Source organism: Rhinolophus sinicus, linkage group LG05 (assembly GCF_036562045.2).
Source record: "Rhinolophus sinicus isolate RSC01 linkage group LG05, ASM3656204v1, whole genome shotgun sequence".
NCBI lineage: Eukaryota > Metazoa > Chordata > Mammalia > Chiroptera > Rhinolophidae > Rhinolophus > Rhinolophus sinicus.
Window position 1 is genome coordinate 18,477,147 of NC_133755.1, and position 26,266 is coordinate 18,503,412.

A 26,266-nucleotide genomic window follows, 5' to 3' on the forward strand; every position below is an offset into this window, starting at 1 on the left:
AGTCTGAATTTTCACTCAGCAGGAAATTTTTTAATATAAAGATCTCATATTAGTTGCCCGGGACCATGTAACTACTCCTTGTCACATGAGCAGAATCGGCAGTGCCACTTCCAGGTTAGGTTGGCAGAAAGCCTCATTTTTACCAGATTCTCTAATCACTGTCTTCTTCAGCCAACCTGGAACACTCAGTCACTGAATCGAAGACAGCTGCCCAGGACAGTCCTACGCTTGCAGCAGCCGCATTTCCATGAGCTTTTGCTAAGATAAGACGCTGACCCATGAAGGATTATGTGTGACTGCAGCGTTGCCTAACCTGTCCTAGCTAATAAAGGACGCACTATTGTTACCCCCCACTTTACACATGAAGAAGGCGTAGAGAGATTAACTTGCCCAAGTTTCTCACATAGTAAGTCTTACTCCAGAGCCCACCATCTTAGCTTCAGTGCAATTCTTCCTGTGAAATTAATGTCATCTTAAATTTAAGCTGGGTGAAGTTCTAACCCTTTTGTAGAGTATGGAGTGAAGCTAAATCACGTTGCTTGTTTCAGTTCAATAGACATTACTAATCTGCAGCATTTCTGCACACCTAATTTATAGCTATAATGGTGAATGTAAATTTATTTCCCCTATAGGGCACTAGAGTAATTCGACTACTTCCAGGGGAGTAAATATTTTTTTTATTAGTTTCAGGTGTACAAAACAATTTAATAGGTAGACATTTATACCCCTCACAAAGTGATAACCCCCCTCCCCCAAGCTACTACCCGTCTGACATTGTATACAGCTGTTACAGTTCCACTGACTATTCCTTATGCTGTACTCCACATCCCGTGACCATATGTGTGTGTGTGTGTATATATGTGTATATATATATAAAATTATAGTTGACATTCATTATTATTCAGCTTCAGGTGTACACTTCAAGAGGAGTAAATATTTTTACCAACACTTCACCTTTCAAAATTGTAAAAATTATATTGCTCACATTGTTTTTCAAATTGGGCAGTTTGTTCAGATTATTCCATGAAAAAATAAATTAGGACTCAGGAAAGCTTTCATGTAGGACAGACATGGAAGGAAAGATAAAATTTTGAGGACTGGAGGGGTTTCCAGGTGAAAGACTCTGCAATGAGCAAATGCATTCATTTTCCAATATTTATTGAGCACCCACTGTGTACCAGCCACTCTTCTGGGTTCTGGACGGTGATGCTGCTGCTGATGACACACAATGACAATGATGACAGTGATGATGATGATGATGACGATGATGATATTGATCGAGGACTTGGAGTGGGGCCTGAGATTCCATCAGGGCTCCACTTGCTCAGCTGCTCTTCTTGCTACACCAGTGCCCTTTGACGGGTTCCTCAATCCAGAGGAAGGGGCATCTCTTTGTCACCCATCTTTGGAAGAGAGGAGAGGACGCCTGTCTTTTTATAATTTGCATAAGGATTCCTCATGTGCCTAAAGCAGCCCTGATTAAGTAGCAGTGCTAGGATTTGTCTACAGACATACCTAACTACAAACCCTGTGCGATTTTGTCTCAGTTTACTACTATTATAACAACTTCCTGCACTACTGCTAGTACTACTATGAGGGGAAAAAGGAGAGGAATAGCATCTGACGTTCCTTGAGTGCTTGCTGCGTGCCAAGCACAGTGTTCAGTGATGTCCATGCATTAATTCATTCGCGCTTCAGTCTCCCTGTGAGTTAGGTACTGATACTAGCCTTCTAAGTGGCAGAGTGAGGATTGAAGCCAGTCTTCCCAGGATAGACGAGTGGCTTCACCACTTATTATCTCCCCTGAATACTTAAGGATGAGCTATCTCAATACTTAAGGGGAGCAAATGAAATTGCTCCCCTACTAGAAATCAAATAAAGCAACAACAACAAATGTTTAAAGCAACAAACTTGAGCAGAAGATAGCATTAGTCCAGTACTCTGTCATGGGAGGTATTCAACAAATGTCGAACTTGATTTGTATACACAACCTTTTGGAATACTGGTACTTGAGGGGGAAAAAATAACGTTAAATTAGAGGATACTGTACAAGTAGATAAAGATTGTTGTGAACATTGTGATGGTGATTTCTGGACACTTGCAGGAGAGTTTAAGTTTGGTGGTATAGGCTGACTGTTAATCAGATCTTATTTTACTTTCTTTCCCATAATACATGTCTCGTTCACTGCTCGTTGCTGTTAGGCTTCTCCTCAGTGATTTAGGTCCCTGGTTTCTGCTGTTACCGTTTTCATTTGTTTTGTTTCTTTGCTTCACAAATGGAACACACAGAGAGAATACATTTTTCAATCTTGTCAAGAATTGTAAGTGGTAGTAGGGAATGTGTGTTAAAGGCTGTGTGTGTGTGTGTGTGTGTGTGTACACACCTGCAAGAATGGGATTGCTCACCTGCACAGATTTCACTGAGCTGTGATAGGAAGAGACTCGGGACTGCTCTCTAGAATTACTGCTGCTCCGGAACAGCCTGGCTGCGATCAGAACAGTCCCCAGGTGGGACACGACACAGGACGCCCAGATCAAGGTGCGGTGTCTGTTGCAGGCCATTTATGTTTAAGGAACATTTTTCCTAGCTGGGTCTGTTGCAATTTTTAAAAACGCATATTGTTGAGCTTAGTTTATAAGTACCGTAGAACAGTGGTTTTGAGACCTTTAAAAAGCTTTTGAGTTAGCACAAATGCCTCCTTTCCAATGGCAATTCACACGACTTAGAATCAGCACCCAGCCTGGTGGGACGCTGCTCGCTCCATCTTTCCTGTGGCCAAAAGGGCACCGGAGGCACCGCCTTCTAGACAAATTCTTCTTTTATGGTACTTTTCCTACAATTTTAGTTTTCTCCCCCTGTTGCACACCTGCTTGCACGCTCACCCTTTTCTCCTATTCTTCAGACCATTTTGTAAGTTTCTAAGTGGTTATGTCCTGACAATTTTATCCTCTAGGATTTGGCAAACCTACCCAGGTGAGCAGGGGCTCTGGTGCTGACAAGTAGGGTGATGGGGCGTCAACTTCTAACAAAGTGTATCTGGTTACGTCAGTTCCCAGTAAACCTATCGTATGTTTCACTCCTCTTTCTTCTGAGCCCTTTGGTGCCTTTTCTCCACCAGGAGACTAGGAGCCTGGGGCCGGTGCTCATAACTCTGCATTCTCAGGCAAGTCTTTTAATATGTCTGGGTCCGGATTTCCTGAAATGTCCAATGAGGCTAAATTAGGTCTGTGGGTCCCTAATAAGTTACTTGTAATAAAACATTTTGAGAGTCCCTGCCAGCTGAATTGGTCATAGTTGCTGTCACACCCCATTTCCACAGCTCAGTGATCCTTTCCTGACTAAGTGTGGGCACCCAGGCAGCGTGTGTCCACAGCAAGCAGTCAGCATCTCTGTCTCCTGTTCCTTCCTCAGAGTGGAGGTGGAGTTGGGGTGACAATGACTTTATCTCGGAGGCAACCTTGTTTTCTGTAGGAGCTGCACTGGGTGGAGAAGGGTGTGATTACCTATTAGCAATCTGCTAGGGTTGGCATCCCACAAATTGGGGGTGGGGACTTCGCTAATAATAGAAACTTTGGACTTTAGCCCGATCTTCAGATTCCCCGTAAAAGGTGTGGCCCCGGGGAAAAGGGTTACCTTGATAAGAAACGGTAAAAAGTTTTAAGTTTCTAGACACTGAATTACAAGCGTTGCCGACTGAGAGAGGGGAGGGAAGGCCTTCCAGGTTAGTCTAAGATGATGTATGTGCTGGAATTGTGTTGTTATGGTTGTCACATTCCTCATTCATTCATTCAGTGTACATTCACTGAGCAGCCATGTGTTAGATTCCTGTCCAGCCACAGACGGTTCTTTATTCCTCAGGACCAGCACTGAGGGCTGTTGGTTGTTTCTTAGACAGTTGGCCTGCAGTTAGGGCTTCCTGCCTTTAGGAGGTAGTGATTTTTTTTTCTTTTTTGATCATGCTGCATGATCCAACCCTAGGGTTATACACATAGTTTACCTGGGATGGAGATTCTAGTATGATTTTCCTTTTTAGAAATAAAATTATTGCTAACCTTAAATTTGAAGGCTAGATATCTGTATTTTAAAGTAATTGATGTAGCAAGAAATGTAAAAGAAAGCAGAAGTCTAGGTATAATTAAGTACCTGATTCATGCCGCTTTCACTGTTCTGTTAACCCAGTGGCCCCATTTCCATGGTGTCTAAAAGAGCTCTCCTTCTTTTCTTGCACTTCTGTCCTTAAATGTAGACATCCCTGGGTTTATGCATGGCCTCTGGCTCTGTGGCTTCCCACAATGTCCTTCCATCTCTTTAACACTTTAGCCCCTTGAAAAAAGCTTGCAGGGAGAGTGGGGTAGAGGAGAGCCTCCCTTCTCCGGTTCTCCTCCGCTCATTTCTTGTCTTTTATTAATTTACAAGATATTCAGTACCTATTGCATGCCTGGGATGGAGCCAGGTCCTATAGCCACGAAGATAAATAAGAAAGATGTGTTTCTACCCTTGAACTGCTCACAGTCTAGGGAGGGAGAGCCCCATATGAGATAGAAAATCATGCTACACCATAGCAAGTGCTATATTTGAGTTATGAACAAAGTACATTAGAAGAATAGAAGAGAGTACTAGTAACTTCCTAAAACGCTAGGGAGTAGGGTTTCACCAAGGTATGATAGTGGCAGATCTAGGTATTAAAGAAGGCCTTGGAGTTTGTCAGGTGGCAAAGGTGACAGCAAAAGAGAGTATTTCACCTTCATAGCTTAAGAAAAGAGAAAAATGCCAAAAGCATGTGCTCCAGTGACTTTTTTTTTCAATGAAAACAGAACTATTTTCTGTTTTTCCCCTTAGAGAGAGTTATAAAATGCAAGAGAAAGGAAAAGCAACAGCAAGCAAGCCTCCCTCCTCCTAATAGTGCCGATAGAAGCTCCAGGATTAGGTGTTCCATGAAACTGAAGTATCATAGCAAAGCTTAGTCATTAAATACTTTTGGCCAGTCCCTTAGAAGTGAATCTCCAAAAGGATAGATACAAAAAGTTACTTCCTCAGAGCAGATTTCTTGAAATGACTATATTTCTTCTAAACAAAACATTTTAAACATTTAAGCAGAACACTCAGAGATTTTGGAACAGAGATATAAAGTGATTTCATCTCAGTGTTACCCCTTAATACATTATGTAAATGAAGGACAGTGGTAATGACAATTAAAATATTTTAAATCTGTTTTCAGAATGCAGTCTATATGGTATGGTTCTCAAAGTTTACCATAATACTTTCCTTGGATTGTAATAAAATGAGTTTGTATTCCTTGAGCAAACAACAGCCAAAACCTTCAGAGGGTACCACAGAATTTCATTCTAATGTCATCTGAATTTCCTATTAGTCACCAAAAAAGAGAGTAGTCAGGTTGGTTTTGGGAACTTCAAGAGAGCAAGTGTTGTCTTTATGTTGAGTTAGGTTGGGACTTAAAAATAATTTTTTTAAGGACGTTTTCAAAAAGACAAAACAGAAAGAGTTTTCAAGCATACACCAAACCAGAGAACCACAGTATCATGGTCATCCTCCATATTTGCCATTTTTCTCATACTTCATCTATCCTCTCTTCTTCATCTTGTTAACCTGCTTTCATTGTGTGCATATAGGCACATGGGTGTAGCTCTATGCAACTTTTTCCTATGTAGTTTCATGTAACCACCACCGCAACCACGATCCAGAGCTGTTACAGCAGCACAAAAGGACTCTTTTGTACTAGCTTTTCGTAGAAGCATTACACTTAGGTATGTATGTATGTATGTATGTATTTTTAGAGAACAATAGTTAATGGTATTGTGCTTTTAATCTTGGTTTCCATATTCATTACTATTATATAGTAGCGTGATTAATTTTTGTGTGGTGATCTTGTATCCTACAACCTTGCTGAATTCATGTATTAGATCTATGAGCTTTTTATAGATTCTTTGGGATTTTCTACGTAGACAATCATGTCATCTCCAAATAAGGATAGTTTTATTTTTCCCTTTCTGATCTATATGCCTTTTCTTTTCTTGCCTTATAGCATCACCTAGGACTTCTGATACTATGTTGAATACGGGTGGTACAAGCACACATTCTTACCCTCTTCCTGATTCTAGGTGGGGAAGCATTCAGTCTTTTACCATTAAGTATGCTGTTGGCTGGAGGATTTTTGTAGATGCTCTTTACCAAGTTGAGGAAATTTTCCTTTATGACTATTTACTGGGAGTTTTTATCATGAATGGTTGTTGGAGTTTGTCAAATTCTTTTCTGCATCTATTGATATGCTTATATACTTTGGCAAATGAAATCTATCCTGTAACCGCTGCCTTCCCCAAGTGCTCGTTGCAGGCTTCATATTGCCAGTGGTAAACTATAGTTTAAAGACGAGGAAGATTCCATAGAAAGCAGCTTGGGATATGAATTCATGTTATTGTTAATTCTACATTGATATATGTCAAGAGGAACTGATCACATACTTGTTGAAAGTCTGGCCTTTGAAGTTCTTTTCTTTCTTAGCATTGTTCTAATATTTATTGAAGCAGGTACAGAGCAGACAGGTTAAAAGAGCATGCACTTTAGAATCAGACTTTATTGGAACATGGCCTTCGTCATTTTCTACTTATGTGTAACCTTAAGCAAAGTACTTAGCTTGTCTAAGCCTCAGTTTCCTCATCTGTAAAATGGAGCTAATACTATCTCATGTTATAAGGATTAAGTGAGGTAATATTTATTAATATAAACTGCTTAATATGTAATAGGCATTTAATAAGTGTTAGCTGTTGCAGGATTCACATATTTTACAATAATTTATTAAATGTGTTTACATTCTAAGCATTGTGCTGGGCATTTGGGATGAGACAAGAGTTACATGAAGTACAGACTCAATCTTAGAAGAATGTGCCATTTAATTTTAAAATATCCCATATGTTTGAATAAATGAATGACAACTTTCTTCTCTTTCATCCGTCCAAGACAAGTCAGTCTTTGGTTCTTAACTTCTCATTTGTTCCCTTTGTACCTGTCCTCTCTTTCTTCCTGTCCCCTTTTCCTCTTCCTCACCTCCCTGATTTTGGTAACCATCATGCTGTCCTAGGTGAACCAGTTTCTACCCCTCCACTCTTGCCTCCTCTCATAGGAATTCCCTCTTTCTCCCTCATTGTATTTTTCAGTTACTCATAGCTCCCCTAAATATATTTTGAGCCATCTTTCTCCTTAATCTCTTCTATTTCCTTGGAGAACCTCAACACAGGTCAGCAACGTGAGGACAGCCCCTCCTCATGGTGTACTCTCCTACTTATGAGCCAGAAATGATTATGATCGTGACTAAGCTATCTGAGAGACACCTGAATCGAAAGTCATAATAATAAAAAAATTAGTGATATTAACCTCTGAAAGCCTTGATGGTGCCCAGAATTCCTTAATAGAATCTCCACTAAATTTTTCCACTTCTCTCCTCATTTTCTTCTAATTATACCTTCTTTTCCTCAAATTACAGCATCAAGGTAAATTAAAAGTACCAACTTAGTTTTTGTTTAATTGCTACATTTCAAAAGAATTCATTTTCATTATTTTCTCAATGCAAATTTACAGTATGTCTGCCACTTTATGTATTTTTAAAAGCTTTGGTGGATTGCCCTCAAAGTCTAACCTGTGTGACAACATTATTTCTAAAGGAAAATCCATTTCCTAAACTCACAAACAAGCCAACTGCTTTGGGAACCCACTTTATTGGTAAGTGGGATACTCCCTGTGCTAGATGTTCCAACTTGTAGAGGATTGCTGTCCTTTCGGGTATTCTAGAGAACCAAACCAGCTTGTAAGTGCAGTATTTGGTTCATCCTCTTTGGAAAGAGAACCATCTAATTAGAGTTGCCATGACAACTCTGTTTTCATGCAGTATAACAGACCTGTTGACCTCAAGTTAAGGTTGATGGAGCACATGTACTTATTGGTGACAGAAACCATCATCCAAGATATTAGATCATGGCTCCATTTCCCTCCTAGCTGCTTTTCTAATTTATGCCCCTAACAGACATTTATTAAGCACTTATTATGTGAAGAGCTTATAGAAACCCATGAACTACCTGCCGTAAGAAAGCAGCACTATGAAAGTCTCATGGACATGGAATAAAATTCAGACACCTTACCATCACCTTCATTATCCAGCCCCCATTTAACCTTCTCCTCCCCCCTGCTCTGGTGCCCTTCTCTTTGGCCATATTGGTCTCTTTCTGTACTTCAGCTACTCAGGGCTCATTGCCATCTTTTAGCTTTTGCACTTGCTGTTCCCTCTACCAGAAAGACTTTTCCCCCAGATATTTACTTGTTTGGCTCCACTTTATCATTTGGTCTGTTTACATTTATTTCTGGAGAGAGGCTTTCCCTCGTTGCTCTAACATGGCCTCCTACCATACCCCCTTCCCACGTACACGGGCACGCTCTTCCACATGATGATATTTTATTCCCTTTGTAGTGCTTTCTGTCCTCTTCAGTTACTTTGGTGTCATTTTATTATTGCATTGTCTCGCATTAGAATTTAAATTCTACGAGAGCAAGAATTGTATTTGTCGTGTTCTCTACCATGTCTGTTAATGTTTGTGGAATGAATGAAGAGTGGGGTGATACATTTTATAGTGGTCAAGAAAGGCTTCAGATAAGCATTCATGCTCAGCAGTTGAAATATCATCATTGCTTTTCAAGTGTCCTTCTCTATTTTAAACAGATTAATAGCAAGTCACTTGCTTAATGTACAATTCTCTCACAAGGCCAAAAAATAAACGTATTCCTGAAAAATAAAAAATGTGATTAAAATGAAAGGAAAAGAAAGGCTTTATGAATTGGCACTCATTTAAGGGTTTTGGAAAAGACAATGGATATAGTTGAGCAGAAACAATGGCCAGAAGGCATGTTATATATGAGAAATGATTTATATTCAGAGGTGGTATGTGGAGGTCAATCATTGTGTGTTCAGTAAGAGCATTTTCAGTACTCAGTTGAACTGCAGTAAAGGGATCACTTGGAGAGTGAGCATGAAGGAAGCTGGATAGATGGAATTTAGAAGGTTAAGGAAACAGTTCAAATTTGACCAGCGAGACCCAGGGGGCCATCCTGGATTTCAGAAAATAAAAAGTGGACCTACAGTAGGGAAAGCCAAAAGCCTAACAGGCTTAAGCAATTCTCTATTTGAAGAAACATGTCTATAAAGTTGTGGAGTTGGGGTGGGGGTGAGGAGAGGTGAGTTAGACTAGTGACTTAGGAAGTTTCAAAAGAACCCTTTAACTACACTTTCCTCTAGGGCGAATTGTTTTTGTGAGTTCATTAAAAGTGTGATTTTTCAAGCATTTGACAGTAGATACCTACTAAATGAATTAATTTTTTACTCTGATTTGAATGTTGATTTTCTTTATTATAAAAGGAACAATGAAACAGGTACTCAAGTATTAGAACTCAATGATAATAATGAATGACATTTAAAACTATATGTGAAGTACACATTAAATACCTTATGTGATTCTTTAATTCACTTTTTGCAGTAGTAGCCCTATGTGCTTTATTATCCCCATTTCACAGATGAGCACACTGAGGCTTAGGGAAGTTTTGAACAACTTGCCCCAAGGTCAATACACTACGTGGCCAAATTGGATTTCAAATCCTCATGGTCTGTCTGATTCCAGAGCAAGGGTTCTTAACCACTTCATTTTTCTAGTCCATTCATACTTTAAGCTCATTTTTTTAAAAGTTCTTATTTCATATCATGTTATGTATTTCTGTGCTTTTATTTGAGATGCCGACTTTCCTTCTAAAAATAAATTACTTGATGTTCAGTCCACAGGTACTTACTGCTTGCCTACCTTCAAGGTATTATATACTATATTAACAACATCAATTGAAAAATCACGTAGCCGGTTATATATTAATTACATTAGAGAAAGTTAAACTCATTGAACTCACATTTTCTTTCCCCAACATTCTTTTTGTGTGTCATATAACAATGGATCTAATATAAGCATAAGAACTGAAAGGACAATTTATGGGGTTTGGGGGGATGATATTTTTTATGTTGATATTTAAACTTAAGAGAAAAAGTCACAAGACTAGAAAGAGGACTGTCTTTCACCCAGTTTCACCAGTTGTTTACATTTGTCCCATTTGCCTTATCATTCTGTATATTTATATTTATATATTATGATGAGCTTTTAACCCATCCATTTGAGAGTAAGTTGGGGACGCAATGCGCTTGACCCTGAATGTTCCAGGCTGTATTTCCTAAGTACATGGACATGCTCTTATTTACAAAGCCGCAGTGCAGTTACCAAGTCAGGAAACGTACCGTTGGCGCAGTGCTATTTGCTGTCTACTCCACAGTCGTATTCTAATGTTGCCAATTCTTCCACTAATACCCTTTCAGCTATTTTTTACGCTGTTCCAGGGTCACACATTGCCTTTAGTCATCATGTCTCATTATTGTTATTATTGTTGTTGTTGTTGTTGTTGTTATTATTATTATTATTTTCATCTGGAATAGTTTCTCAGCCTTTTTTTATCTTCCTTGACCCTGACAGTTTTGAGGAATACAGGCCAGTTATTTTGTTTATCGATTTGGGTTCATTTGATGCTCCCTCGTATTTAGATGCATGTTATGAGTTGGTGGCAGCAGTGCCCAGACATGAAGTGTGTCCTGAACACATCAGACCAAGCAGCTCATGATGTCCGTCTGTCCCAGGATTGGTGGCGTTAACTTGGGTCACTTAGTTCAGGTGACTGATGTCCACAGGATTTCTTGGCTCTGTTACTAATCTTCTCTGTAATTAATAATACATTTGTGTTGAGATGTGTTGAGACTAAATAGCCTCATCATTTTTACCCACTAGTTTTAACATCCATTGATGATTTTCTAGCTTCATATTTCCTTCTACATTTATTAGTTGGATTTCTACTGTAAAGAAGTGCTTCCTTGTTTTTTATTTATCCGTTTATTTATATCAGAAAGGACTTAACTGATTCTGTTTTATTCAGTGGGATATACACCATTACTGTCATTATTTTGTTGCGAAAAGGATAACTCATTTCATCATGTTTCCTTTAAGAAACAGTTGTACTTTGAATGCTGTATTAGATTTCTATTGCTGCTGTAACAAATCACCACCCGTTTAGCAGCTTAAAACAACACGAATTTATTATCTTACAGTTCATAAGTCCAGTACAGGTCTCACTGGGCTAAACTCAAGGTGTGCGTGGACTGTGTTCCTTTCTGAGGCTCTAGTGGAGAACCTATGCCCTTGCTCCCTTGGGTTGTTGGAAGAATCCAGTTCTTTGCAGTCATAGGCCTGAGAGATCCACGCCCCTTGGCTGCTTCTGTTGTCACATCTCTCTTACCTACTCTTCTGTTTTTCTCTTCTATTCTCATGTGATTAGATTGGGCCCACCCAGATAATCCAGGATAATATGTCAAGGTCCTTAACCTTTATCACATCTGCAAAGTCTCTTTGTCACATATTCACAGGTTCTGGAGATGAGGGCTCGGACATCTTTGGGAAACCATTATTCTTCCTATCACAAAGGCTTATTACCCTTGTTCAAGGCTTATGCGAGGAGCTTTTATTTGATCAGAGAAAATGTCAGGCAGAGGATTACAAGCAAGGAAACTGCAGTGAGAGATGGTTTCATGTTTAGTTAAAAGGAATAGGCTTATAAGCAAGAGTGAGGGCTGAGAAGACTACGTAGGAGTAACAGCGTCAAGGACAGAGCTTAAAGGTCCGGGCAAAGTGCTGCGGAGCCAAGTGAACATGGAGGGTTTATTGTCCACGTGCCCCTGTTGGAAAGTGAAACTGGTGCTGCTGGCTGCAGGGACGTCTGCACCCAGGGCTGGTGAGAAAAATCATATTGGACAGTCATGGCTCAGGGTTCCTGTTAGTACCCTCCCTTTTCCCATGATTTCACCAGCTAGTCACTGCTTCTTAATTTTGGGGCCAGGAAAGTTTGTACATTAAAATTGGATCTTTCAGTCATAACAGGAGTTCTTATAAAGCGTTCTTTAGGAAGATACACTCTTAGCTTTCTGAATCCAAATACCGTGTTTCCCCAAAAATAAGACCTAGCCGAATAATCAGCTCTAATGTGTCTTTTGCAGCAAAAATTAATATAAGACCCAGTCTTGTTTTACTATAAGACTGGGCCTTATCTAACATAATATAATATAATACCGGGTCTTATAGTAATTCTTGCTCCAAAAGACGCCTTAGATCTGACGGTCCGGCTAGGTCTTATTTCCGGGGAAACACCGTAGCTACCTGCCTAGCTACACTACTGCATTAGACCAGAATAGAATGATAGAACTAAAAGAGATTGGAGCGTTCCTTGGTCCCATCCTCATTGTGCATAGAAGAAAACTGAACACCGGGAAAGCTAAGTGACTGCTGAAGCCCCCACAGCCAGGTGGTCTGTGGTGGGAGGCAGGGTGTGGAGCAGAGGTGACATGTGTGGCTTCAGGAATTGAGTCCAGGTTCAATCCAGTGTCCATCATTTACTGAATGAGTTAAGTGAATCAGTTACTTAACCTGCCAAGGCTTACTGTTGATCTGTAAAATATGTCAACCTTACGGGGCTTTTGTAAGGATTAAATAAAGCTAATAACTAAAAGCTTTCAGTATAATGCCTGGCTCATGAAAAGTGCTCAATGTATGTTAGCTGTTATTACTGTTCTGCTAAGTACAGAGGGTGCCAAAAAAGTATATACACATTTTCAGAAAGGAAAAAACTGTATTAAAATTGTAATACTCAATATGTACTGATAACAAAAGATGAATACAAGTCATGTGTATACATATTTTTGGCACCCGGTAGTAGTAGAATTCAGATCATAATACAGAGTTCCCACGTCCTTGGGAATTTTAGATTCCCAGCCCCAGAACCAAACCAAACTATGAAATTCTGCTCTTCACTCAGGTACTTCGTTCATTTGGTGGCTGCCCTTCCTGTTACACCTTCACTCGCCAAGTTCAATACCTTCTAGTCTTTGCATTCACTTATTTATGTACCTTGGTCTGCCTGTCTCTCACCTACAAAGGTAATATGTACCAATTACAACCACCAATAAATACCAATTCCAATACCACCAAAGAACAAAATATACAAGGTGAAATATTTTGTCCTACTGTCACTCCCCCTTTCTCTACAAGATGATATCATCTCCAAGTGGGAAGTGGAATTAAAACCCCTCTCCATTTGGATTTCATTCAGCTGATCTAGAACTTCTATCGTTTCACCACCACTGCATGTCTGTCTGTCTGTCTGTCTGTCTGTCTGTCTATCTGTCTATCTCACTTACTCCCCCTACTGAGGCCCCAGGAAGGTCTATGAGACACCCAGGCAGACACTGAATCGCTCCCCTTTCTGCCTGTTTCTTTCTATTCTTGTCTGGGGAATGTGCTCATCAGTGCTATAGCCTTCTTCCTTATGCTGGGGGCTTCTCTGACCTGGGTGGTCCCACTCTCTTCCTCGGGACAGAGTCTTAAGTCTTTAGCTCAGTGAACAGGCCAAGGGGAAATAGGATTGACTGGGAAATGAAAAGTTTGTAGATTCAGTATTTTCACAATGTTGCCCCTGTTCTCTCAGTTTGGGTTTTGTTGCTTTAATCTAGCCATGAAAATGGTAAGATGTATTACATACCATTCTGCAACTTGCTTTTTTCCTTTAACAATATATCATGGCCATTTTTCTAAGTCAGGGCCTGTGGGTCACTCTCATTCTGTCCAGTGGCTGCACGGTCCTCCACTGGGAGCTTTCACTCGAATGTATTCAGTTCCTCCATCGACAGATAGCTCAGTTGTTTGAAATTTGTTGTTTACATTTGTGGTTTGGTCCTACCCGTATGAACTTACCCTTTACTCTCTCTAGCGTTTGGCTTCAGTCCTCACCCTTCTGAGGAGGCTCCCATCTCTCAGAATGTGCCTGATCCGAGTGCTGAGTGGAGGGGACAGTTGGTATGGCTGCTGCTCAAGGGATGAGCATGGCTGCAGCCTAATAGTTTGAGGGTGTGATGTAAGTGAGGTTCAGGGCTCCCCTTGTTCTGGAGTGACCCTGATCCCAAGTTAGTTCCTAGCGAAATGAGAAAGCTCGCAGAAAAGGGAGTTTTTCCGAGTTCGTTGCAGCCCACATGGAGAGGCAGTCTTGGTCTGATTGGGAAAGAGAGGTGCTGATATGAACCTGGGGCCCCTCCTGAGTGGCTGGAAGGTCTGGGGGACCACTGAGCCCTGCATACTTTGATGCTCGGGGTTTGCCGGGTGGCCCAGAAGTCGTGGACCCTGCCTGCCTTTCTCCTAGAAGACTGTAAATATCCACGTAGACGGCTATGGGATTGTTACTTGGGGAGAATGCCAGGACCACTCAACACGTTCTTCTGTGTGAGTCTGGGTGAAGTCACGTCACGTCCATTGATGCCACTGCTGCAATAATTCATACATGTACACGCTGCAGAGTCAGGATTCAGCAGCCATGTAACTTGTTAAATAAGTTATGTTTGCATGCTCTTAGTAAATTTTGAGTGTTTTGGTTTTGAAAGCTTAAGAAAATAAATATTCTGAAGCAACCAAGAGAGTTATTAGGCCAACCTCAGTTATATTTGGCCAATTACATCGGCATTGCCCTCGTTTCATTTACCAGAACCCATTCCCTTCCTAACTAAACCTTTCTTCTTCTGTTGCGTCTGTGCCACTGGGTTAAAGAAAGCCATGCATGTGCCTTCTGGATTATCAAATTCCCTAGATTTCGCTGAGCTACCTTTACCCTCTTCCTGGGCCTCCTGCTGCTCCTCAGGGTGCCCTGCAGCTTCCCCTGGGTGGGGGCGGGGGGTGGTGGTAGAGAAGGCCCTTGTTTACTGCCTGGCTGTTTTGAATCATCTGTTTTAGAGAATTTGATAAAAATAGTATTTAAACCGTTGGACTTTTTTTGTTGTTTTGTTTAAGTAAAAGATACAGGTAAATATGATATCAGAAACAGGCTCCCCATTCTGCACAGATGGATTTTAACAGAAGTGAACTCCCACTTTCCTCATTAGTAAGTAAACAATTTATTTAGTAAGATAAAGTGTTTTTTAAATGACAGGAATCTACCAAATACATGTTATTTTTCTTAAAATTCGGATAATGCTTATAGCCCCCGCGATAATCCCTCACCTCTTCAGATTCCCAGATGTCCTTTTTCGTCATCTTTTTCTCAACTCCCTGTCCCCCGTGTGCTTCAGAACAGGCTCCTCCTGCTTCCAGGTGGCTTTGGAGCACACTGCCGGGGGTGGCGGTGGGGTGGGGGGGAGCAGCGCCCCCCCTTCCCATCCGGAGTCTGTGTCCTGCTTCAGTCAGAGGCGGACATCCTCTGCTCACATTTGTGGACATTTCCTGGGGCAGTGGCTGGCACCAGGGCCAGGCACCTCTGTGGCAGCAGCAGAATGTGGAGGAATGGGGGTGCTCCTCAGCGAGCCCCTGCCTGCCGTCCCCGCTTCCCTTGTGTCCTGTCATACTCGGCCTGTTGGGCAGCCACGGGCTGTGGCAGGGAGGAGGAGCTGGAAAGGGGGCAGGCAGGTCGCTGGGCAACTGCCACAACATGGGTGATTTGGCTTTAAAGGTAGCGCTGGGGCCAGGCTGCATGTTGCCGAAATTGGCAGCAATTTCACCTATTAATTGAGAAGGGCTTTAACGTCTCAGGAGAAAAGACTCCTCCTTCTGTATGTTTGACGTAGTGATTCTGATGCTGGGTCGGGGGCAGTGGAAAATCTATTAGTCCGTATCAGAAGCAGCAATAGGGTTTGGGGTGGTTTTTTGTTTTGTTTTGCTTTGTTTGCTTTTCCCCCAAATCACACATTTCTCCACCCTGAGATTCTAACATCCTAGAACAGCCGTGGGAAAGAGAGATTTCTCCTCCTCCTCCTTCCCTTCTCCCCAGGAGAATCTTGGGACACGTGTGGTGTCGCATTATTTGAGTCTTCCAGGGTGGAGGAAGGTGGAGGAATCACTGCTTGGTGGCTTTTGTGTACTGACGGCTCATATCGGCTAGTGGTGATGTTGATGATGCCATTTGACTACTCCGTGTGGAAGAACCCAAACAACAGCAAAAATACCGACCAAGTTAGTCACAAAAGATAAAATCACTACATCAGAAGTGCTCACCCTCTCACTGGTGTTTTCATTCTGGGATGAGTATTAGCCAGCTGTTGTTACACAGTAACTATAGCACATATATCCTGAGGACATGGAGTAGTGACTTCCCAACATTTGGAATTGTGGCACCTTCTTGTTGTCCCTGTTTGGTTTTTATGTCGGACACATGTTTTTAATTTTTTTAAAAACCCGCTTCAACTTTACACAGCCCTTTTGTGATAGCTGCAGACATCTCGAGTGTCACAGAGCCAAACCTCGGAATTGCTGCCCGTAAGCCGAATGCGTCTTTCAAATTTCTGCGAGCGACTTCAATCTGCACTTTCTTTGGCTTACTAAAATTTGGGGTGCTTTGTGCTTCAGTCCGTGGTACTTGGAGGGATTGTCCCTCTCGCAGTGGCAGAAGCACCCCTAAACAATGCTCTAGACAGCTGTAGGCCTCTGCTGACAGTCCCGAGTTCTCACAAAGCTGAAGGTTTGGCCTACGAACCATCAAGAAGCCACCAGCCCCATCCTAAGTACAGGCCGAGCCCAGGGTTCACAGACCAGCATTTTGTTGCTTCATTTTCCTATTAAGCTCTGGGTTGCTGATTGAAGCAGAATTCCAATGTATTGACACACCACCACATTGTTAACACGATAGGGAGGATTTGATTATGGGAGAACAAGTCTAAAAACGGTAAATTGACAAAAAAAAAAAAAAGTCTTGGGGCTTTGCTTCTCAAGGCAGCTTTTGTGGTTGCATTCCTTTATTTGATGTGGTTCCCTCCTTCTCCTGTGCCAAACGGTGCAATGTGGAAAAATGATGAAGTTGCAAAAAAAAAAATGGCTAGGGAGGGGCCGGGGGAGATAGGGAGTGAACTATTTAGTAACAAGAAAGAAAACAGAGCTTAGGGATCAAAGACAAAAATACCTGTTTCTTCAAGCAGGAAGAAGGAAGAAACACAGGATTTCTTTCTCAGTGCCTGGGTGAAGACTGAGCCCACTGTCAGCTGGCGCCTTTCAGGCCAGTGTAAGCTGAGCACCTCAGCTGAGCACCATAGGCAGGCAGGCCACAGCTGCCTGTGGGTGCCTCGAGCAGCAGCTTGAGAAAGTCAAGGCTGAGTGCCCTGGGTTCCCGAGAAGAGCAGGGTTAACCAGCTAAGGGCCCCAGGGAAGAGGGGTGGAGAACAAAGGCTGCCTTCCATCAGCAGATTATGGGATGGAACAGGAACACGTTTTAACACCAGCCAACCTTGGAGGCAAGTCCTAAAACAAGTATTGGAATCTAAATGAGGGAAAATGTTTCCATTGCAGGAACAGGATTTTATTTATTTACAATTTTCAGGCTGGGCAGCTTTTCTATTGTGTGGTTTGTGACTACCCAAAGTGACATTTTCTGAGTTTTAAAATTATCTCTTTTGCACTGTGAAAAGAGCATATATGATTCATCTTAATATTTCTGAGGATCAGTCACCAACTAACAGCTAGTATTTGGGGTGGGAGGAGGATTTTGTAGGCAGCTCTTCACCTAGCATAGAAGTAAAAAGCACCAGAATATGCCTCAAGCTTCATTCGACATCATATAAATAGCTCTTTCTTGCACAGTTCCAACCAGTATCATTATGAAAACTCCCACAATCCACGAGTTGCTTAATGTTCACCTCACCCTTACCTGAAAGAGGCTAATGCTTGTGGCTTAGCTGCTGGTCGAATATACAGAGGGTGCAAAAAAAATGTATACACATTTTAAGAAAGGAAAAAACTATTGAAATTGTGATACTCAGTATATAGGGATCACAAAAGATGAATACAAGTCACATTTGACTTCTGCAATTACAAGAGGTGCTCAGAGTGGTTACCATCAGCGTAATTTTAATACAGTTTTTTCCTTTCTTAAAATGTGTATATATATTTTTGGGCTCCCTCTGTAGTTTCTGAGAGGTTTGACCCAAGGGCCTGCTTTTAATTTTTGTTAACTAATCTAGGTCTTTTTGTCTGTTTCCTCCCAGATATTTCCCCCTTACTTTAGCATCTGTAGAACTGTCAAATGATCCTATAAACCCAGATCAAGAGTCAGCAAACTACAGGGCAGTAGCCAAACCTGGCCTGCAGTCTGCTTTGTATGGCCCACAAGCTAAGAATGCTTTTCACATTTTTAAACAGTGAGAAAAACATTTAAAGAATAGTATTTTGTGACTTGTAAAAGTTATGTGAAGGTCACAATTTGGTGTCCATAAATAAAATGTGATTGTGTGCTCATTTGTTTTCATATTGCCCATGGCTCTTTTTGTGCAGCGGCATCAGAGTTGAGTGGCTGTGACAGAGACCTTCTGGCTGCAAAGCCACAATACTTACTACCTGGCTCTTCACTGGAAAAGTTTGCCCACCTCTGTCCTAGACCCTTAAAACCTTCCTTTTCACCGTGACTATTTCAAAAAAGATGTGTACGGTACGGAATTTGAATGTCCATTCTGGAAATTTGTCTCCCATATTTTTCCCTATATTCATTCGACTTTAATACCACAAATATTTAGTGAGTTCCTACTATGAACTTGGGATTCTTCTTGTTTCTGGTGTTACCGCAGTGAATACAACAGACAAAGATCCCCCTCCTGGAGGAGTTTATATTCTAGTGAAGGGTAATGGGGGGGACACAAATAAACAAACACAGTATGTAGAATGTCTTGTGGAGATACATGCCATAATAAAAGTAAAACAAGAAGAGGGGACACCGAAGATGGAAATAGGTTATTTTAAATAGGTTGTTGAGGAAACCTTGCTGAGATGGTGAGATTTGAGTAAGAGCTGCAGCAGCTGAGGAAGCAAGCCCCACAGACGGCTGGGAAGAGAGTTCTGGGCAGAGGGAACAGCAGGAGAACAGGGCCAGCGCTCTGAGGCGGGAGCAGCCCCGATTTATCCACGGAGGCAGGAATCCAAATGAGAAGTTAGGGTAGCGTGGACCCAGCTAATTGAATGTGGGGCGTGGGAGAGAGGAGTCAGGATGACTGAGGTTTTGGGTCTGAGAAGCCTATAGGTTGGACCTGCCATGGACTGAAATGGGATGAGTTGGGGAGCAGTAGGTTTTGCTCATGAGCAGGTTGAGTTTGAGGTGCATTTTAGACATCCAAGTGGAGGTGTTGTGTAGGCAGTTGGCTGTACGAGTCCCAAGTTAAAGAAAGGTCTGAGCTAGAGTATAAATTTGGAAGTTATCAGTGTAAAAGAGATGCGTTAAGCGATGAAACTGGCTGAGATGCCATCTCGAACCTCAGCCTTTTTTTTGGTAAATCTCCAGGATATCGCTCACTCTATGACAAACAGAACTTTTTTAACCTCAGATTTTCGTTCCTGTGCAGTGTACCACTGGCTTGCATTAGGACCTTCCCCATATCTCCTTATTCCCTCTCCAGGCAGATGCCTCTTACCAGTAGATATCCTGGGCAGCCTGAAGTATGAAACACACTCTTATCACTGGGCAGAAGCTGCTCGTTGTGGTCCAGGGCCCGCGGTTCGCTGTCCAGAGTTCCTAGCCTTTGCTCTGGTGCCCTGCCTTATGAAGAAGTATCTATGTCCTGCTCACTTCCAGCCCGTCTGCATTGGACTATTCATACTTTGCTTTGCCTTCTGGTTACCTGCATGTAACTGTACTTCTTTTGCCCCTGCTTACACTTAGCAGTAATTTCCACAAATTTTTCTGGTTATTTCCACAAATGCCCCATTCGGCCTGAAACTCCTTAAGAGCATGTCTATGTTTTCTTTGCCTTCCTGTGGTCGACAGCCCCTTTCAAATAGCCTTGAGGATGGGAGTAGATTTGCTTTTGCCACACCTTTCCCCTTTCCCAGCCCCTGGTACACATCCACAGAGTGACATACGGAGCCTTGGTGTGAGGACCCTGCACCCACGCTGGGTCCTGTTAAAATGCAGATTCCCAGGTCCCGGCTCAGGCCTGCTGAACCTAATAAATCCGCTTCCCTGGGGTGAGGTCTGGGTACCTGAGTTTTTAACAGGCTCCCCAGATTGTTCTTAGGTAATCTTGAAAAATACTAGTGCAGAGAAAAGATTAAAATCCCAGTTTTACTGTTTCCAGCTTTAAGACCTTGGGGAAGTCATCCCCCTCAAGCCTCCGTCTTCTCATCTTTACACTGACTGCATCAACACTCGCTGCCTGCTTGCTTCGTCAAGCTGCTCTGTAATAGAAAACCAGGGAAGGAAGTGGACCGGAAGTGCCGTGTGCCAGCACCCTGACTGATCTCTTCTTCTGGTATCTTTCCTGTGTGTGCAGGCCAGGCTCCAGCTCCCTACAGCATAGGTAGTTCTTTGAGCAGAGACTGGTCATCTGTGCGTGAAGTTGCCTAATGCTGTTTATGTGTCCGTGCCGTGAACAAATACCATGTTTCCCCGAAAATAACATCTAGCCGGATAATCAGCTCTAATGCGTCTTTTGGAGCAAAAATTAATATAAGACCCGGTCTTATTTTATAATAAGACCCAGTATAATATAATATAACATAATATAGTATAATATAATATAATATAATATAGTATAATATAATATAATATAATATAACGCTATTAATATAATACAATATAATTAATATAACCTAATGTAATATAATTGATATAATACAATAAATCCCGGGTCTTATATTATGTTTTGCTCCAAAAGATGCATTAGAGCTGATTGTCCGGGTAGGTCTTAGAAACACAGTACCAGTAAGGAGGAGTCAGGTGGATACCGTTCTCTGTCCTGGTCAGGTAGAGGGATGTTTTTTCTAATTCTCTGTGTCTTCATTTAACCATCATTAAAATCTATGTGCAATGAGAAGGAGGGAATTAGGAAAATAGTTGTGGAATTAGTCTCGGGTAACTATTGTATGCATTGATTTTTTTCCCCAGCTTTTCTTGAAGTATAATTGACCAATAAAATTGTAAGATATTTAAAGTGTGGAATGTGATGACTTGATATATATATGTATTGATTTTTTTCAGTAAATATGTTTTATAAGTAATTCATCGGAAGAGTAACCTCTGCCTATTAACAGCAGAGCAGTAAAGCCATTCATTAGCGCCTCAAAGTTGTAAATTTATAACAAACTCATAGTAAATTCACTCATTCCTGTTGACTGGTATTTGAAAATAGTTCCACTTCTTGAATTGTGATGGAATCAACTGCAAGTACTAGGCCAGGGATCAAAACGCAACAAGAGGAAAACAGCTTTTCTCTCCCTTAGCTTGTTCCGGGCATCTTTATAAATAGTTCACACCAGATCTTAATAGAACATCTGCTAAGTCCCTTGTCTTGGGGCTTACTTTACATGCTTTTTACATGCTAACAAATCCTGATGGTGGACATCTGTTAAGGTTACTGTCCCTTAAAGGCTTTTTTGAGATGTTAACAAACTTAAACACATTTTTTAATTAAAACTTAGTGTTTGTGTTATTAGACATACTGTTTTCAATGACAACATTCCTATCATTTGTATTTCTTTCAATGTTAAAGTGTCCTTGCCTTCCATCCTCTTCCTATCTACTGGGAATTATTCATCAGGTCCTCTGGCCCTCAGAGTTCTTCCAGGTTTCCAGGGATTCATTTGCCTAGAATCAGAAAGGCCCTAATCACTTCAGTTCAGGTACCTAAATACATTTAATAAATGTTCCTGGAAACAGCCTCAGGGGCTCTGTCGTCAGCCCAGGTGTCCACCTGAAACACCTAAGCCAGAAAGAGCCCGATGAAACTGACACGTATGGAACCAGACGTCCGGTCTGCAAATAAGGATTCAGAAGTCACAAAAGTGATAATGACCGAAGACCTGAGAGTGGGGTAGATTTAGGTCAGAGAGACCTGGATTTAGATGCCTCTCTGCCACTTACCACCTATGTGACTTTAGAGAGGTTCCGAAGTTTCTCTAAGTCCCAGCCTTCTCATCTGTCAGATAGGATAATCCCGCTCATAGGCTGGTATGCAAAAGAGATGGTAATATGTAGTAGGAAAAGCACCTCGTATAGCACCTCACTGTATGAGAGCTATTGTTATTCACTACTCTTTCTGTGGAGAATTCTTTTTACCAGCTAAATGCCTCCTATTGCCTTTTGAACTATCTTCATGTGTACTGTGCCTAAGCAAAGAACAGCTGATTTAAATTACCAATACAGTATGCATTCACATTTTAAAATTACTCTACTGAATAATTCCTTAACCTTCTAAGTAATTTAACTTAGCAATTTCAACTTCTTTAGACTTTGCTCCAGAGGAACATTTTCCGAGTGTTTAACCATATTATCGTTGTCTTAGAACATTTCCATATTTATGTGTCTCTCTAAAAATGGCAAACAAGAAATGGAATACAGTACTCTACTGTAAAGCAGGCCTGGTAGTAGACCACGCTAAATAAAAACCTGGTTTATGCTGGGAAGTATGTTTAGTGGAAATATTAGATCAGTCACACATGTAATATGACCAGGCCTACGTCGTTGCTTCAGTGAACCTTTCATCCAGTTTGACTCCCCAAGTTTTCTCTTACTTGTGAACTTAAACCTATCATTCAGAACTTTTATTTTCTTCTGTTCGATTCATTGAGATTTTTTTCCATTTTGAATTATACCCTGATTTTGTTTAACTGAAAGATCAGAGACTCTTTAGATGGCTCAAAGTGGAATCTATAAGATGAGATGAAGACTAACAATAGCTCTAGAAAATGCTTTACTAGGAGAAAGAAAATCCAGTTTTTAAAAAAAGCCTCTCCTTAATGTAGTATTTATATACTTCTGGGTTTTCAGAACCTATGTGTGACTTTTTAAAAAACCTCTGACATCTTAAGAAAAAGTGAGATGATAAGGTGATGAATTTTATAGATAAAAGCTTTTTTGAGGATAATTTCAGCCACTTATACCACAGTTTCAGTTTATAGGCGGATTAGAGTTTTTAAAACTTCACGCCATCTTTCTATGAAAGAATTTCTAATGGAAAAGGACAGAGGCTTTGGAACCGGAAAGACCGGGATTAAAGCCCATCTTTGCAACTTATTGGCTGGGTAATCTTGGATAAGATACTTAGACTCTTTGAACCTCAGTTTTTTCATCTGTAAATTGGGCCAATTAAGTCTCCTTGGCAGGGTGGTTGTGAGGTTTAGAGATAATGAAATGCCTAGTAGAGTGCCTGGCAAAAGTGGATACTCAATAAATAACAGTGACTTTTGTTTTATTGTAATGGCTCTCCTGGCTGGCCACCAGAAAACATACTCTGGCATTATAAAGTGCCCCAGATTCTTGAGGTCCCTGGCATTCCTCTACCTTGAAATGGTGCCTTAGTCACATATTCAGAATGGAAAACTCAAGACCTTGAACAGAATTAGGCAGAGAGTTAGTGTTTGCTGAATTGAATTGAAGGCTGACCTTCCGTAGGGTATCTCTTAGCTTGAGAGCTAGTGGCAGCTTGTGTCTAACTACCAGCCTGGAAGTGCCCCATTTCCATGCTTTAACCTCCAACATTCCCCTGAATCATACTGTGGAGGAGGCAACCAGGTCAACTTCCTCTCCCCCAGAACCTGATTCAAAGGCCAAGCAGGCCACTAAGTCTGGCCCAAGCGTCTCTGGCAGCCCCTCGACATAACCCTTGAACATAGAACACTGAAACAAGAGGCATTGTATTAGGTTGCTGCAAATGTAATTGCGGTTGTTTGCAATTATTTTTAGCCTTTTAAACCGCAATTACTTTTGCACCAACCTAATAGAATAATCTCTCTTGGAGTGCTTGGTGTTATTTTAATATTAGTGTAACTCCAGTTGTTACTCTAACCCTTTAATCGTAGAGAGAGATGGATCTTTTTGAAAATAGTGTTATCCTTACTGCCCTGAGAAAGTGGAATAGAACCAAAGAACAAACTTGGCAGAAGTATGAACTATAATTGGGAATCACTGGCCTTTCTGATTTTCTCCAGTACCAAATGATGCTTCGCTCATTTTATTTGTCCAGTAAGGTAGAACCCCGCAGAGGGAAGAGGGAGTTGCTGTTCCTTAATGGGCCCAAATCATCACGCCATTGTCCCAGGTCACGCTTTCAGGCAGGCTGACTCCCTGCATTTTTTTTTCACATCAAAATGCTCAAGAATACTTCCTTTCTGTTATAGTGCGGTAGCCAAGGCAAGTCTTCAATATTAGAGACACTGAATATTTGCAGACAGAGCAATGTTCACAAAGAGTGTGTGAACTGTATTTGCACAGAAAACAGTAGTATTAATACACTTAACATAGGCAGTTCTTCCATTTCACTTTTAGAGCCTACGAGACAGACCTGGACATGCTTTTCTGGTAACCTTTTGAGCTGTTTAACTCCATTGTTGGAAAGGCTTCTCAAACTCCGGCTATATCTTTCTAATTTATACCTGCAGTTTCAGGTCTAAGAATTATCAGCTAATTTCCTGTTTCATTTTAGTCCATAAAAGAAATAGAAAGTACTTTCTCAAGACAGCCCTTTTTACCTCTCTCTCTCCTCCCAAGTGCAGCCTGAGCCTCTGCCACACCAATTTATTTGTCCTCACCTTTTACGCCTGCTTTCTCACTGCACCGCTCTAGAGATCAGAAGAGTCAACAGCAAGTAGTCCCTTTCATCTCCTCCTCCCTCTCCCCAGCCCCAACTCAGTTGCTTAGTGGGTCAGTCAGGTCCTGCCTCTGTCCAGCCAGCCCTGCATTCCCGGGGCGAGCTGAGTGAGTCCTGGAATCTGCACAGGGTGAGTTTTCTGTTGTACATGCTCAGCCCCATATTTTTTGATTCATGAATATTAAATAATTAGAAACACAAGGCCTTACCTCCATCTTGCGTCCTTTAAAAGCATAATAGCTCTTTTATTTCATGGCTCTTAACTTTGTTTATTCAGCATGATCAGGGCAGCATTCAGGCTGTAGCAGCAAGCTGTTAAATATTTACCCACCAAGAGGGTATTTATACATGAGTCAGCAGCACTTATCAGTGTGTGACGCTGGAAGTCAACTTCAGTACCTTCACAAGCTAAGAAACTACTGAGTTAAGTAAAGGCTGCAATAAGAGTCCTTTAAAAACCAATTCTCATTTAAAACGATCCTTCCTAGTATCTGAAGTGCTTCACGCGCTGAGGTTTATCCTGCACAGCCCACTAAGTCACTCACGATTAGACATGACACAGAGGGTTGGCGCCTCACGTCCAAGATCCAGGGAGCCCAGTTGTTCGATGGTTGTGGTGGGAGAGTCCTGAGGTACGAACAAGACTGAGAAGAGCACAGCGCAGTGGCTGGGCACCTACTGTATAAAGGAGTGTATGGTGCGTAAATAAAAGAAAGCCATAGTTTCTACCCTGAAGGACTGTTTGGTTGTATAGGGGTTAAAGAAGGAATTCTATAGTCTAAAGCAGCATAAACGCCCAGAAAAATACAGGCTGGGGTGGGAGCAGCAGAATAAAGCTGATTTTACTTTTGATTGTTTAGGTTTTATATTTCTTGAATTCATCTGCATTTGTTGATGTCCTGCTTGTGGGATTTTTAAGAAAAATGTAAATTTTTCTTAAGTTGTGTTAATACAATTGATCTGGAGAATTAAAAAAAAAAACACACAACCGAGAGGAATGCTCGCGCTGCTGCTGTGTGGAAGATTGTGAAGGGAGACGAGCGGTCTGCCACGGCGCCTGCTTCAGTGGTGGTCTGAGTGCTTCTAGAAGCCCTGTCGTCTCGTTGGAACCCCAGCCCAGCTCGCTGGTAGCCAGACTGACTGTTTCTTTCCATCCCTGTAGCCCTTCCAAGATTAAAATTCCCCTGCTCTCAGGGAAGCACGTAATTCAGCAGTAACAGCACGGACGCTGGTGACAAGCAGACCTGAGTTCAGATCTTGGCTTTCCCATTTTTCTGGCTGGGTGAACCCAAGGACATTTCTTCTGCTCGATGAGCCTTGATTTCTTCACCTGTAAAATTATAGGGATAATTCCCCCCTCATTGAGTTGTGGGATTAAAGTAGATAATGAGAAAGCCCCTAGCGACAAGTGTTAGTTCTTGATCATCACAGAAGCGGAGTAGAGATGGAGGTGGGCCTGGCAGCAGAGCAGCTGGAATTTGAATTTCCCCACACCCCCGCTTCTCTCTGTCATTATAGGTAATTTTTGTTTAATGGCT

At 41.6% G+C, this 26,266-nt stretch overlaps 1 protein-coding gene and 1 long non-coding RNA gene across 2 annotated transcripts in view; one reads left to right on the plus strand and one right to left on the minus strand.

Moving 5' to 3' along the window:
- BABAM2 (BRISC and BRCA1 A complex member 2) overlaps window positions 1–26,266 on the plus strand; it is a 367,400-nt gene that overhangs the window by 262,416 nt on the left and 78,718 nt on the right. The window lies entirely within an intron of this gene.
- Window positions 1,205–25,113, minus strand: LOC141571813 (uncharacterized). Its single transcript, XR_012496872.1, has 3 exons — window positions 24,938–25,113; window positions 20,844–20,941; window positions 1,205–1,403 (listed from the first exon to the last, which is right to left on the minus strand). It is a non-coding gene; the product is annotated as an uncharacterized LOC141571813 (long non-coding RNA).